General features: G+C 50.9%; 1 pseudogene; it reads left to right on the top strand.

Annotated features, from left to right (window-relative positions):
• The window catches only part of LOC120391957, a 77,512-nt pseudogene extending 65,378 nt beyond the window's left edge, over nucleotides 1–12,134 (top strand).
• The last annotated feature ends 1,944 nt before the right edge of the window (nucleotides 12,135–14,078 follow it).

Below are 14,078 nucleotides of genomic sequence, written 5' to 3'. Positions count from 1 at the left end.
TAGTAACGTTAATCCAGAGTCACACCAGTAGAGCTGAGGTCAAATCTGACCCCATAGGATTTGCGGGCCAACAAATGTGCATATGCTTGTTTTGGGGTTGGATAACTCCAGAAAGGTTTATTTCTGAAACCTCAATCTTGTCGAGAATTAGTCCTCCATGAAGACCTGGAACAAATTCGATTCAGAACTGACATAGAAGTATTGGAATATTATGTACTTCACAGTCTGGGAGTCCCCACTAGTTGGTAATGAACATACCAATGTGCAGAGCCCCAGAGAGAGACCGATGCTCTCGGCCTTGCTGTTTGAAGAGAAAACTTTCAGCAAAAACATTGTTTATTATGAGAGGGGCTTTGATTTTAGCAGAGAAAAGCCACCTCTTCCTTGTTGTTATATTTATTTGCTAGCAAGGAAAGAATTCATGTGGGCCATGGCTGGATTCCCCAGGGGATCCTGGACAGTGGTGCTACAGCAAGACAGCGAGAGATTAAAGGAAATGTTAATTAGTTTATTGATTTCCAGTTAGCTTGTGCTTCATTGGTCTGCTCACATGCCAAAAATTGAGCACGTTTTCATGGGGCCTACACTAGCAATGGACATGGTAGACACTCAGCCCTGCTCTTGTACCTTTATCTGTGTGGGTCTGAATTCCCCTTACAAGCATTCATTTCACCTGTGAGCATCCTGTGAGACAGATCGATGGTACCGTCCCCAGACAGGTGGTGGGAAAACAACATTTCTCCTGTAAGAAATTTCAAACAAAATATTTGTGTTCAAATTTGGGGGTTGAAAAATGTCTTTTTCGTCAGGACGTTTTGAACGGATTGAAAATGAACATTTAATTTGGTTTCAATTTTAAATATTTTGGTTTCCAAAAGGCACAGCAAGTCAATATTTTAAGTCAAAACAAAATAAAAATTGTAGTTTTGAACTGACGTTTTGGCATTAACAGTTTCATTTCAGGTTTTTTAAAATCAAAAAAGCTGAACCAGCATCTTAAGTTGAAAAGAAATGAAAACTTTTGTCAGTTTGAAACAAAAATGCCTGTTTTTGACCTTTCCTGAAGGAAAATTTAAATTTTTCACTGAAACCGACATTTTCATGGGAAAATAAATTGATTTTTCTTTGAGTGATTGCATGTGTGCATTCCACTCGTGGGGTTGATGCGCCCAGCACATGGCCGCCAGAAACTTTTCCCCTCAGTGGTACCTGTTGGACTTGCTGTTTTCTCCAGTTGAGGTTTTATTCTATGTATGGTACTGAGCTGTGCCCTGGTCACCAGGTTTCTTGCTCCAGGCCTGTCCCAGGAACCAACCCACAAAAGAGCTGTCTGAAGCACTTGGGAGAGGCACATATGAAGGCCTGGTGCCAGATTCACAGGGAGTTCAAACCTAGGACAAAGAAGGATGTGGAGGGTAAGCTGAAATTTCTGCTGATGCAGGTGGTATCAGACCACCGTCAGAGCTGTCCTGGTCTGACTCGGTACTGAGTGCTGCAGCTTCAGTGAGAAGAGCACTTCCAGCTTTAGCGGAATCCCAGCCATGGTCTCTCTCACCTGTACCGAAGAAGAAATACAAAGCTTCCAGCTTCTTTGGCACCACACCCAAACACCCTCTCAATGCCAACTATGCCGGAGGCATTTGCAGTGCCAAGAAACCTGCTCTGCTTCTTGGGGCCAATGTCTCCTTCCTTACCGGAGTCCAGTCCCTTGGCACCAGGCCATTTCTGCCAGTGACTCAGCCTCTGACCAATGAGAAGCCTGCTATGATAGTGTCACTTTGTCCATCGCCAGGCTTTCGGCACTGGTCCCCGGCACAGACTGGATCAGCCCCACTCTGGTCAGAGGAAGGGGAATCCTCATCATCAGACTTGCAGGTGGGACCTGATGTATCACAACTGGTCTCTGCACAGATCCTCTCTGACCATCTACCACTGTGACCCTTCAGTGGGACCTGCCTTGGGAATGTGACTGGGACAATGGGGCCCTGTCCCATATCTGTGGCCATTATGAACCGCTGGAGGTTTCCCCACAGTTTCCAGATCTTACCCACACCATGCGTACTCAGTGCCCTTGTCTAAAAGGGCTGAATCTACACACCAAGCAGCTCCTTCCCTGGAGTCTGGCACTGGGTTGAGCATCCCAGAGGAGGTTCCAGAACCAACCAGCAGAAGAGATTCTGCCCCTCTGGTTTGGCTTCCTCTTTGTCCTCTCCAGACAAGGCTGTTTCATTTGGCACATCTTCACCTCCTCCGGATGATTTTAAAGTTTATCAGGAGTTGTTAAAGAGAGTGGCTGCAGACTTAGATGTAGAGGTCAAAGCGGTCAGGGAGTCCTCACATCCCCTTAGGGGGGAGGGATAGCTCAGTGGTTTGAGCATTGGCCTGCTAAACCCAGGGTTGTGAGTTCAATCCTTGAGGGGGCCTCTTAGGGATCTGGGGCAAAAAATTGGTCCTGTTAGTGAAGGCAGGGGGCTGGACTCAATGACCTTTCAAGGTCTCTTCCAGTTCTAGGAGATTGGTATATCTCCAATTATTACCTCATGCACCGTCACAAACCATCTGTCCCACTTCCACGTTGCTTGGCCCCAGATTACTTTGGACCAGTGGGTCTTGAGTACTGTGTAAGTGGGATATACTCTGCAGCTTTCTTCTCTTCCACCCTTCCTCCATGTCCCTCTTCAGCAACCCCTCTCACGAGAAACTCCTTATCCAGGAATTTCAATTGCTCCTTCGCTTGGGGAGCCACAGAGGAGGTGCCATGTGGTCTGAGGGAAGGGGTTTTATTCAAAATATTTCCTAACCCCAAAAGTTCGGGGGTAGAGGGTCTCAGAGCAATTTTAACCCTGTGTCAACTCAACACATTTTTAAAGAGGATAAAGTTTTTCATGGTCACGGTAGCTTTTATTATCCCAGGGTCTTTACAAATTAGCTGCATTCCTCTGAAGATCCAGGATGCAGGTTTTCCCAGTGCTTAATTTGTGCCAGGACTGAGGCCTGGCACCTCTAGGCTTGGCAGTTCATAACCTCTGGGCTTGCTGCATCCATTATGAATGTAAAAATTGCTTGAGCCCTGGCACGTCTTTCATTACAAATTAAGCACTGGGTTTACCCCTCCCTTGCCAAAGCTTGTCAAAGGCTCGTCCAAACTGCAAGTGCAGAGCAGTGTTGCCTTGGTCCAGTCAGTGTTCAATGCTCTGGGATTGATAATCAACACAGAAAATCTCTCCTCTCCCTGTTCAGAGGATAGAGTTTATAGGAGCTGTACTGGACTCATCTCAGGCCAGGGCCTTTCTTCCACACTCCAGGTTCCAGGCAGTTCAATCACTTGTTATAGGTTTGAAGGCTCACACAATCACACCACCACGAAACTGGGGCTTTGGGGACACATGGTCTATTGCACCTACGTGAATCAACAGGCCAGACTATGACTCAGAACTCTGCAGGGTTGGCTGGCATCAGTCTACTCACTAAGCCACTGTCAGACTCAATGTTAAGAGTGCCCTTCCATGTCCTCCCCTCCCTGGATTGGTGGAGAGATCCAGCCAGCCTATGTGTAGGCGTTCCATTTGCCTGCCCACAACTGACACTCATGCTAGTGGCAGATGCTTTGGCCTGGGATGGGGAGCCCATCTGGGTTCTCTACAAATGCAGGATCTATGGTCCTACAAGGACCTAGCTTTACACCTCAGTGTCAGAGAACTGAAAGCTGTCACTCTGGCATGCCGAGTATTTTTATCACAAATCAGGGGAAGCAGCCTGTTCATCCTCACAGACCACGTGGCAGGAATGTTCTACCCCAGCAAGCAGTGGGCAGCCTGCTCTTCTCCACTCTGCCAAGAAGCGACTCTACTTGTTGCCAACTCAGTCAATCTAGAAGCATCTAATCTGCTGGGCACAGAGAACGACCTAGCAGAACATCTGAGCAGGTTATTTACGAGTCACCACCAGTGGTCTCTTCACCAAAGTGGCCTGATACATCTTCCAGTCACGGGTGTTTCCCCAAATGGACCTATTTCTGACAAAGTCCAACAGAAACTGTCAGCAGTTCTGCTCCCTACAGCATCACAGCCCAGATTCTATAACAGATGCCTTTTTAGTGACATGGTCAAAGGGTCTTCCATGCTTTTCCACCCATCCCACTCACTTATAGGGTCCTGCTAAAGATAAGACAGGACCAGGCCAGAGTCATACTTATAGCCCCAGCACAGGCCTTCCCCACTCTCCTGGCATTGTCAGTGAAACCTCCAATTTCATTTCCCCTAGACTCAAACCTAACTTCCCAGAATCACGGTTGCCTATACCAGCTGAGCCTACAATCCCTTTGCCTAACTGCATGGATGCTCCATGGCTAGGCACTAGAAAGCAGGCTTGCTCAAAAGATGTACAAGAGGTCCTGCTAAGTAGTAGGAAGCCTTCTACAAGAGCTTACTCACCTTGCAAAATTGAGGCGTTTCTTCATCTGGTCTTGAGAATGGGACCAGTTCTTCAAATCAAAGTGTACTGGACTATTTATTATTCCTGAAACACCATGGTTTGGTGGTAGTTCCATCAAGGTACATCTGGCTGCTAATTCAGCATTCCATCCTAAAGTGCAATCACTGTTTTCTCCAATGACATGTCCATAAGATTTTTAAAAGGCTTAGTTAAAATTATACCCTCAAGTGCAAGACCCTGTTCCTCTGTGGGATCTGAACTTAGTACTGTGAGGACCTGTGGGTCCCCCGTTTGAACCATTGGCTATCTGGTAATCGCTGCATCTATCAATGAAGGTGGCATTTCTGGTGGCCATTACCTCAGCCAGAAGGAGAGCGGCAGGCATTAATGTCTTTTTTAAGGACCAGGCTTATCTGCATCCTCATCCAACATTCTTCCCAAAAGTGGTTTCTTCTTGCCACAGCCAATTCATTTGCCTAGATTCTAACCAAAACCACATGTGACCAGGGAGGAAGAGTGTTTGTATACCTTGGACATCAGAAGAGCCTTGGCATTTTACCTAGATAGAACGAGACACTTCCATAAATCCTCCCAGCTGTTTGTAACAGATGCAGGCTGAGTGAGAGGTCCATCAGTCTTCACCCAGAGAATTTCTTCCTGCATCTCATCCTGCACCCGCATGTGCTGTGACGTGGTTAGCGTCACTGTGCCTGACAGAGGCACAGCTCCTTCAACGAGGGCACATCAGCCGTGGCAGCCTGTCTGGCCCAAGTGCCAAACGCAGACATTCGTGGAGTGGCAGCCTGGTCCTCAGTCCAGACGTTTGCTTCCAACCGTGCTGTGGCTCAAGACTCCAGAGACGATATTAGGGTACGACGAGTTGTTCTCCAATCTTTATGGAAATAGACTGTGATCCCCGCTCCTGTTCTACAGCCTGTGAGTCACCAAGAGTGGAATGCCCACGCGTGATCACTCAAAGAACGGTTATTAACATGTTCTGCTATTGTTGTTCTTTGAGGTGGGTGGCATGTGTCCATTCTACAACCTGCCCTCCTTCCCCTCTTTGCAGGAGTTACAGCAAGCTCTGCCCTTTAGACCTGCAGGCAATGCTGTGTGGCAGCAAGGGTGCTTGAGTCACCCAACGGGTAACCCTGAGGCAAAAAGTTTCCTCGGGTCCTGCGCTGGGGGCACCGACACCGAGAGCGGAATGGACACATGCAGCCCATCTCCAAGAACAGCAGTTATGGCACAGGTTAGTAACCGGATTTCCTGTGAAAATGTCTCTTCCACTGGGACGATTTTCCACCCAGTAAAGTTCGTCCAGCTCTGCAGCCTCGTTTACCAATGGATAAACTGAGGCATAGGAGGCAATGGTCTTGCCTGCAGACCCACAGCTAACTAGCTCTAGGATGGTGTTTGTTAGGAATGTGTCGGCAGTATGATTCCTCACTGGCCAAGGACTGATGCTAAACACATTTCTCATTGACAAGCACAGGCTGTGTTCAGCTATCTTTGGTCAACCGCTGTCTGCCACTGCCGGTGGTTGAGACAGACATTTCGGCCACAGTTGCAGGGGGCCAGTGGTATATTAGGCCAATTGGGGGTCCTTGGGAAAATGGACGCCCCCTCACCTTGACCCGCTCTGCTCGCCTGGCGCTCCTGCTAGGAAGTGGGGTCAGGGCATGGAGGCTTGCCCCACTCTGCCCGCCTGCCCAGCCCTCTTGCTGGGGAGCAGGGGAAGCCCCCACTCCTTGACCCTCTTCCCCAGCAGGACCGCCAGGTGGGCAGAGCGGGGGAAGGCCCCGCGCCCCGACCCTGCTCCCCGGCAGGAGTGCTGGGCAGGAGGGAGAGTCGGGGAAAGCCTTCAGGCCTAACCCCATTTCCCCGGCAGAAGCGCGTGGGGGGGCTGCGGGCAGAAGGGGTGGAGAGAAGCCCCCACTTGCTCTGGCCCAGGGCCCCACAAAATCGTAATCTGCCTCCCTCTGTGGGGGACTAGAGGAGTGGGGTGTAGCCGGAGCCTGCGTGACATGCCTAAAGCAGCACAGTGGGTCAGGTAGGTCTGGAAACCAGGAGTCCCCTGACTCTTATTGTTCACTCTCTGCTAATACAACACACTGATACTCTCCTACTGCACTAAAACCTCCAGCTGTCTGTGTGGTCCAGCCAGGCGCAGGTCAGAGTCTGTGTGGAAGGAAACATCCAGAGCAGACACATGTTGGTTTTCCATTTAGAGGGAAGGTTACTGCAGCTGTAAGTAGATTCTTTCAGACTGGACAAAGCCGGCAGCATAGCTGAGAGCCCTGTGCCATGGAATGGATTCCACTGAGTAACTCCCGAAGGGGCGGAGGCTTTAGAGTGCTGGGCATTAGCATTCATTAGGCACAGGAGCAACCTGAGTATCTCCATGACAACCAGCCAAATGTGCAAAGTCCTTTCTGGTTCTTCTGCCTCTCCTAAGCTGACACAGATCAAGTGAACAAAACACAACTGCGGGCAGTGGGTGCTCTGAGGCCCATGGGCCAAGAAGGGTAGAGGGAGGAACACGTCTGCTTGGCAGTTAGTTCTTACACACAAAGCTTTTTATCCCTGTATTGTGAAAATGGATCTGCATTTGAACTCTGAGTTGGTATGATGTCTTTTGCGGCTACAGGTCATGCATAAAGTACCAAATACATGTGGTCACAATCAATGCATTCGACGAAGTGGGTATTCACCCACGAAAGCTCATGCTCCAATACGTCTGTTAGTCTATAAGGTGCCACAAGACTTTTTGCTGCTTTTACAGATCCAGACTAACACGGCTCCCCTCTGATACTTGACAATCAATATTGACTCCTGTACGCTCGTCAAGCTCAGGACTGGACTTTTTCTCCCTGATATAGGGCTTGAAAATCTGCATTTCTTGCAGACCCTTTGGTGAGCACTTTGCATACTTACAGATCAGCCCCTAACTAGGGAAATTCTACCACATGGCACTCGTACTGTGACTGCAAGTGAGACATTCCAGAGAGGAAGCAAAAAGACACCACATAGATTTCAGTGGGGAATGAAGCTCTGCTCTGCTCCGCCAAAAAATGTGGCCACAGAGACAAATTCTGCAAAGGACAAATTATCTGAGGCCAGAGTCCTGCAGAGTCTCACAGGGCCTCAGCCATCGCATAAGTGTGCCTATAATCTTTATCAAGTTTAATTAGTGTCTCATTAAAGATTTAATAATTTGACCCATTAAAATTAGCACCAGATGGGAGCTGGTATGTTGCCAGTACACTCTGGACTCCAGACTGCAATTCCCAGATTTCTTTGGCTGCTTTCCCTCAAAGAATTAAATCTAAATATGAAAATCTATTTTTGTCAAGTATATTTTAAAGTGATGCATTTTCCTTTTCAATGGCAAATGTTGGGCCTCATTATTAATTGCCAGGAATTTCTTCTGTGGCACATTCAGCAACACTGTCAGATATTCAGTTTGACTCTTCCCCCACTTTGCTTTGAAGCCCGTTGTGGTGCCTGAGTTTTGTCCTTGTGTGGTTATAGGCTTTGTCTTTATAAATGAATCCAGAGCCTTTTCCAGATACAGTTATGTTCACAGCACAGACAGAGAGAAGTTAGATTAAATCATGCAATACTCTGGCTGGAAGGTTACAATGTAACATGACTTTATTTCTTAGACCTCAGAACAATAATGCATGTGCCCCAAACCCGAGAGAGACAAAGCAGGCTGCTTCCTAAGGCAGCCTTGCTCTAGGCTGGCTCTTTACAGACTGCCTGTGCTCATACACTTCCCTACAGACAGGGGCGGCTCTAGCGATTTCGCCACCCCGAGCACGGCGGCACGCCGCGGGGGGCACTCTGCTGGTCGCCGGTCCTGCGGCTCCGGTGGACCTCCTGCAGACGTGCCTGCGGAGGGTCCGCTGGTCCTGCAGCTCTGGTGGACCTCCCGCAGGTGACCCTGCGGATGCTCCACCGAAGCCGCAGGACCAGCGGACCCTCCGCAGGCACGCCTGCGGGAGGTCCACCGGAGCCACCTGCCGCCCTTCCGGGGACTGGCAGAGTGCCCCCCGCGGCGTGCCACCCCAAGCACGCGCTTGGCGTGCTGGGGTCTGGAGCCGCCCCTGCCTACAGAGCCCCCAGCCTTCAAGCAGGACCAGGAACCCCTCCCCCCTCCCCACACTCTGAAAGTGATAGCTTGCAACTCTGACGCAGTCCTCAATGCACTACCGATACCACAGTACAATCACATCAGCCACATTGAGGGCCAGGCTCCTTTCCATTGGGAAATAGGTGAAATAGGCCTCGTTTATTAGGTGCCCTGCACCGTCCTACGGTTAATTAGGCCCAGGGATCGTTCATGAAATATGTGAAATTTCATTGCAACCGTAACAGAGCTGGTGCCTCCCCCATGCCCCCTTGCGGCCGGGGGTGGCTCTGTGGCACCCTGCCATGGTTTGCCCTCGTTGGTTCTCAGTAAACTCAAACAGTGGATTTCACAAATCCAATTATGGCCCTTCTTGGGGTCTGCTTTTATTACCAGAATGTTCCAAACCAAACACAGATTGTTTCCCCCAGCCTTTAGCTGGGCAATGTCCTGACCCCCAGGTCTCAGGTCTGGCCTGCAGGGTTTATAGGAGCAGATGCTTGCATACCTGGGACCGTGAAACCCAGCTCCAGGTTGAGGCTCCACCCCTATTGGGAGCCCCCAGGGCACTGCTGCTCCTGTAGCGGGGGCTGACTGCCTCCAGCCACCCTGGGGCCGCTGCTCCGGCCGCTGCTCCAGCCGCCTCCGGAGTGGTCCCTGGGACCATTGCTGCTCCGGTGGTCCCCAGGCAGGGGTGGCTCCAGGCACCAGCACACCAAGCGCGTGCCTGGGGCGGCAAGCCGTGGGGGGCGGCCTGCCGGTCGCCATGAGCATGCCGCCTAATCCATGTTACCAGAGGAGCTCTCACAGGCGCGCCGCCGAAAGCCACCTGACTGCCATGCTTGGGGTGGCAAAATACCTAGAACCGCCCCGTCCCCAGGGCTGCCCTGGGACTGCTGCCTGGTCTGTCCCCGGGGCTAGCCGCACCGGCTGCTGCTCAGGCAGTGCCCAGGGCCAGCTGCTTGGGGTCACCTGAGCAGGGGCTGGTGCAACTGGCCCCGGGGCTGCCCGAGCAACTGGCCCTGGGGCCACTCCAGCAGTGGCTGGTGTCGCTGGCCCCCAAGCAGCTGGCCCTTGGGCTGGTCCAGCAATGGCTGGTATGGCTGGGCCCGGCCAGCTGCTGGAGTGGCTCTGGGGTCAGCTGCACTGGCAGCTGCAGCTGCGGAAATCACAGAGGTCGCAGAATCCGTAACTTCTGCAACCTCCATGAGAGACTCGCAGCCTTACTTCTATATGGAATTAATACAGATTTACAGATCCTAATGTGCAAATGTATTGTCTTATATGACAGAGATAAATCATGCATGTAACTCATGCATCAAAGTCATGAAATGGGCTACAAATGTAATAAGAAATCAGGTATTGAAAAGTTTAACACATGTGGGGGGGCACCTGGGGCGCCATTTGGTCTAGGCCCAGCCCCAAGCAGCTTCCTTGCCGGGGTGAGGGTAGGAATAAGTTGCATGATTGGCACATAGGGAAACAAGCCTCCTGTCCTGTCACTCTTCCTGGCTGGATTTGCTTGGCTCCCTTTAATCTTTTTCTGTTTGCACATGTCTTAGGGTTTAAAAACAACAACAATCTGAAGAAATTCCATTCAAAACATATGTTCAGAGAGTGTTAGGGTTATGGAATGAAGCATTCAGAAGCCAAGAAATGCAAAAATTAAACTTGATTGTGTGGTATTAATTTTGCGCTTTTATGTGTATTTATTAGGAGAAAACACTTGTGGGCACAGTTAAATACAGCCACTACTGAAGATATGGCCTCCCGATTTTGCTTGTGGCCCTATTTGTGTCTACACACCTTCCACACCAGTTTGGTGCTCTACATTTCAAACCCAGGCAGTTTAGCATTAGGGCTGTCGTGGACTCATCTGGACATTGCAGCATGCAGAATGCAGCCTGGGATTCACAGCACTGCCAGAGGAATTTCTGCTCCCAGTTCATTAATGAGAAATCCAGCACTGAAATCCCTAAGCAACTTTGAAAATCGCAGCCTGCATATAAAATACTGGGCTGTCCTGCCAGCACCTACATTGCATGGGAGTAAGTTAGAGACAGAGCAGCACCCTCAGCTGTTGTTTCCTGGACTTCGTCAGATGTTTAATGTAGGAGTTTTCAGTCTGACTGTACTATGGTCAAAGGTCCCTCTTCCACGAACAGATGAAACATTTGCATGAAATCATAGCCGTGAGTTTCTTGATGAATCCCTGATGTGCTAATATCCCCAACCAGGGATCAGGCGAGCCCAGGGAGCAGGAAAACCCCATTCCTCACTGCAAATAACCCAACTAATGTAGCTTGTAAGGCACAGATGTCTCCTTGTTGGAACTGGGAAACGGGCCCACTGTTGCTGTAGCATCGACGTGTTAAAGAGCCAGTTAAAATTGCCAAGGGGCCTTTCCTAGTTTCCTAGGAGAAATGAATCACTATTGCATGTGTCATTGCTGGAGGCTCTCCTTGTACAGACTGATAGAGGAGCAGGCATTCCTATGCCAGTGCTGTGCACACTCCATAACCCGAGAGGGCTCAGTCATGTCTGGGAAGCTTTCTCTCTCTCTAGAAAGCTTTTCAGGAGAGATCTGGAGCCGATTTCCTTTAGGAGCCACTCAGCAGTGAACTCAGTCCTAAACATCTGTTCCCAACACAACAGATTGTTAACCTGGAGCTAAGAATATAAATAGCTGTCACTAACTTACGGGGAAAATCCTCAGTAGAGCTTTGCTGTTCTCTGAAAGAAAAGCAAAGTCAGAAAGGCAGGGAATTCAAAGTGCAAACCCATCCACTGGAAAGTACCCAATGGAAATGCAATGCCCAGGGCTTCCAAATCACCTGGACTATTCCCCCAGATCCCTAGGACCTTCCATCGAAGACAGATACAGTCTATCTCTCTGACAAGCATCATGATATCACAGCTAGTTATCGCAAGCAACCCCTTGACAGGTCAGCCAGTAATCTGAATGGTGGGGGTATCTTCAATCCCATAATACTCTGGCATTTGGCAAGCAGCTGCAGATATCTTAAACCATGCAAGGTTATACGGGGTTGCAGATGTTCACAGCTCCGGGGAGCCAGACCACTTTGGACAGGGAAGAGTTAAAAATGGTTGCACAATGCCCACATGCCAGGGATTGGATAATCTATTCAGAGAGTGGCCTGGAGTCTGGGGAGGTCTCTGGGGCTGAGGTCCATTGTCAGGGGCAAGATGTTGGTGTTGCTGCCTTGTGAACGGGAGAGCAGGCTCCAGCTCACAGGTTGCACCCAAGCACAGCACAAGGGAGGGGAGCAGGTACCAGGCCATACTGGCCAAAGCTGGGTTTGGGGTCTTGTTCTAACCTGCTGGTTTTTGGTTTCTTCTCAGACTATCGCACCGGTCCCTGCTTCAGCCAGGTGAATAACCAAATGTGCCAGGGCCAGCTCAGTGGAATTGTCTGCACTAAGACCATGTGTTGTGCCACCATTGGACGGGCCTGGGGTCACCCATGTGAGATGTGCCCTGCCCAGCCTCACCCCTGCCGCCGGGGCTTCATCCCCAATATACGCACTGGAGCCTGCCAAGGTGAGTGCCATGGAAAGGTGCTGCTGGGTCCCAGCCAGACAGAAAATGCAGCTCAACCTGGCTGGGAATCTTCCAATGAAACCAGTTCATCAGCCCGGACGTTTCTCCTGAAAAGGAGCCGGGTTGGCTGAATTTCATCCAGTCAAAGGCAGGGTCCCCGGGATGCTGCTGCTCCAGAACGAAACCAAAATCAAAATGCTGAAATTCTCCCAAACCAGAACCGCCCCCCGTTTCAGCCTGCTCTGACTGCAATGCAGTAGTGAGCCTCGGAGCCCAGGGCTTCGGGACCTTCCCCAGCGCTGGCCTGGCTGTTGCCTGCACCGGCGACGGGAACTTGCCAAACTGGGCTACAAGTAGCCGGATGCTGCATGATGCGCACTTCAGAAATATGGGAAACAATCACAGTGCTCACCAGGTGGATAAAGGGGCTTCACTTGGCAGCCATGGTGCTTGTTTCCCATTGCAGGGGGGCAGAGCTTGCACCGCAGATGGACAGTAACATAACACGCTCCTGTTTTGATCACACCCCAGCTGGCCCCGCTGCTCTGCCTGTGGTGCCAGCCTCACTGCTCCCTTGGTCTCCTCCTCCCTCTTCTGTGCCGTACACTGCAACTGCTTCGCCCACTTGCTGATGTTCTTGTTCTTCTCCCTACAGATGTGGACGAATGTCAGGCTATCCCAGGCCTGTGTCAGGGTGGAAACTGCATCAACACCGTGGGCTCCTATGAGTGCAAATGTCCTGCAGGACACAAGCAGAGTGAAACCAGCCACAAGTGCGAAGGTAAGACGAGGTCCTGAAATCCCCAAAACCTCTCCTAGAGAGCAGCTGTTGTTCTCTCTTGGCATCTTCTCACCATCTCACTCTGAGCTGCGCTGACAGAGCAGGAAAGTGCAGTCAGTGGAAGCTTCTCCCGGATAATGCACACCCAGTCTCAGGGTGGGGTCGTGTTAGCCCAAGGTGCTGCTATATGTCACACCAAAGGATGAAGAAATGAACAACGTGTCTTAGTCACTGAAATCTGCGTGGTAGCAAGATAGAACCACCTGTCTGAGCAGAGACTCTGCAAACCCAGGGAGCGCAGGAAGCAGCAGGAGACTCACAAGGGCCCTGGCCATGGAGGTGTCATTCCATCTTGCAGGCACGTGGCCGGGTGTCTCTGCTTAGCCAGGACTCCTCCAGTCAGCATTTAGTGTGTGCTTTCGAAAGGCCAAAGGACAACAGAGGGGTCAGTGGAGTGACTGATTTCCCTCCTCAGAAGGCTGAGAGGTAATGGGAGTAAATGCTGCCCCATTTCTCTGTGTTGTGGCCTTGTGCACTGGAAAAGAAATGACGTGCCTGGGACTTCTCTGCCTGGCTGAGGATACTGCACAACCATATGGAGAATGGAGGAGCTCCTGGACCCGCCACAGGGAACGGGCTCGTCCCCTCATGGCAGGATTAAAAGGGCCATCCAGAGGCAGGGGGGAGGGGGGCTGAAAGAATGGAGCTTTCCCGTCTAGATCAATAGCTTAGACCCAGCCCGTGCTGGTAGCCCCCGTACAGAGGCTGTCCAGAAGCCGCTGCAGTGGTACAAGCCCAGCTGAGTGTGGGCAGGTGAGTAACTACTCAGTTGTCTCCATTCCCAAAGCCCCTGTTTGGCAGACAAGGTGCAGGGCTGGCTGGGCCACACGGTCTGAGCCATTGTCCCAACCTGGCGGAGGCCCCAGGAGCGTCCAGTCAGGGCAGCGTGGAGGGAGCCAGTTCTGCATTTCGTGCTGCTACTCTTCAGGGGATGCTTCCAGCCGGAGCTCCAGGAATATTTTCAAGCCTGCAGGAGCCCCGAGCACTGGGACTTCAGGAAATACTCAGTGAGAATTTAAGCCTTGGATGTTTCACATTTTCAGTCAGTGAACCCACTGTGTGTTCCTGGTTCAGAGAGTCTCTGAGGGCTGGGACAGTTGTGTAGTG

The sequence above is a fragment of the Mauremys reevesii genome, linkage group 26 (genome assembly GCF_016161935.1).
Source record: "Mauremys reevesii isolate NIE-2019 linkage group 26, ASM1616193v1, whole genome shotgun sequence".
NCBI lineage: Eukaryota > Metazoa > Chordata > Testudines > Geoemydidae > Mauremys > Mauremys reevesii.
The sequence above is the reverse complement of the archived record's forward strand: the minus strand, read 5'-3'. Positions and strand labels throughout refer to the sequence as shown.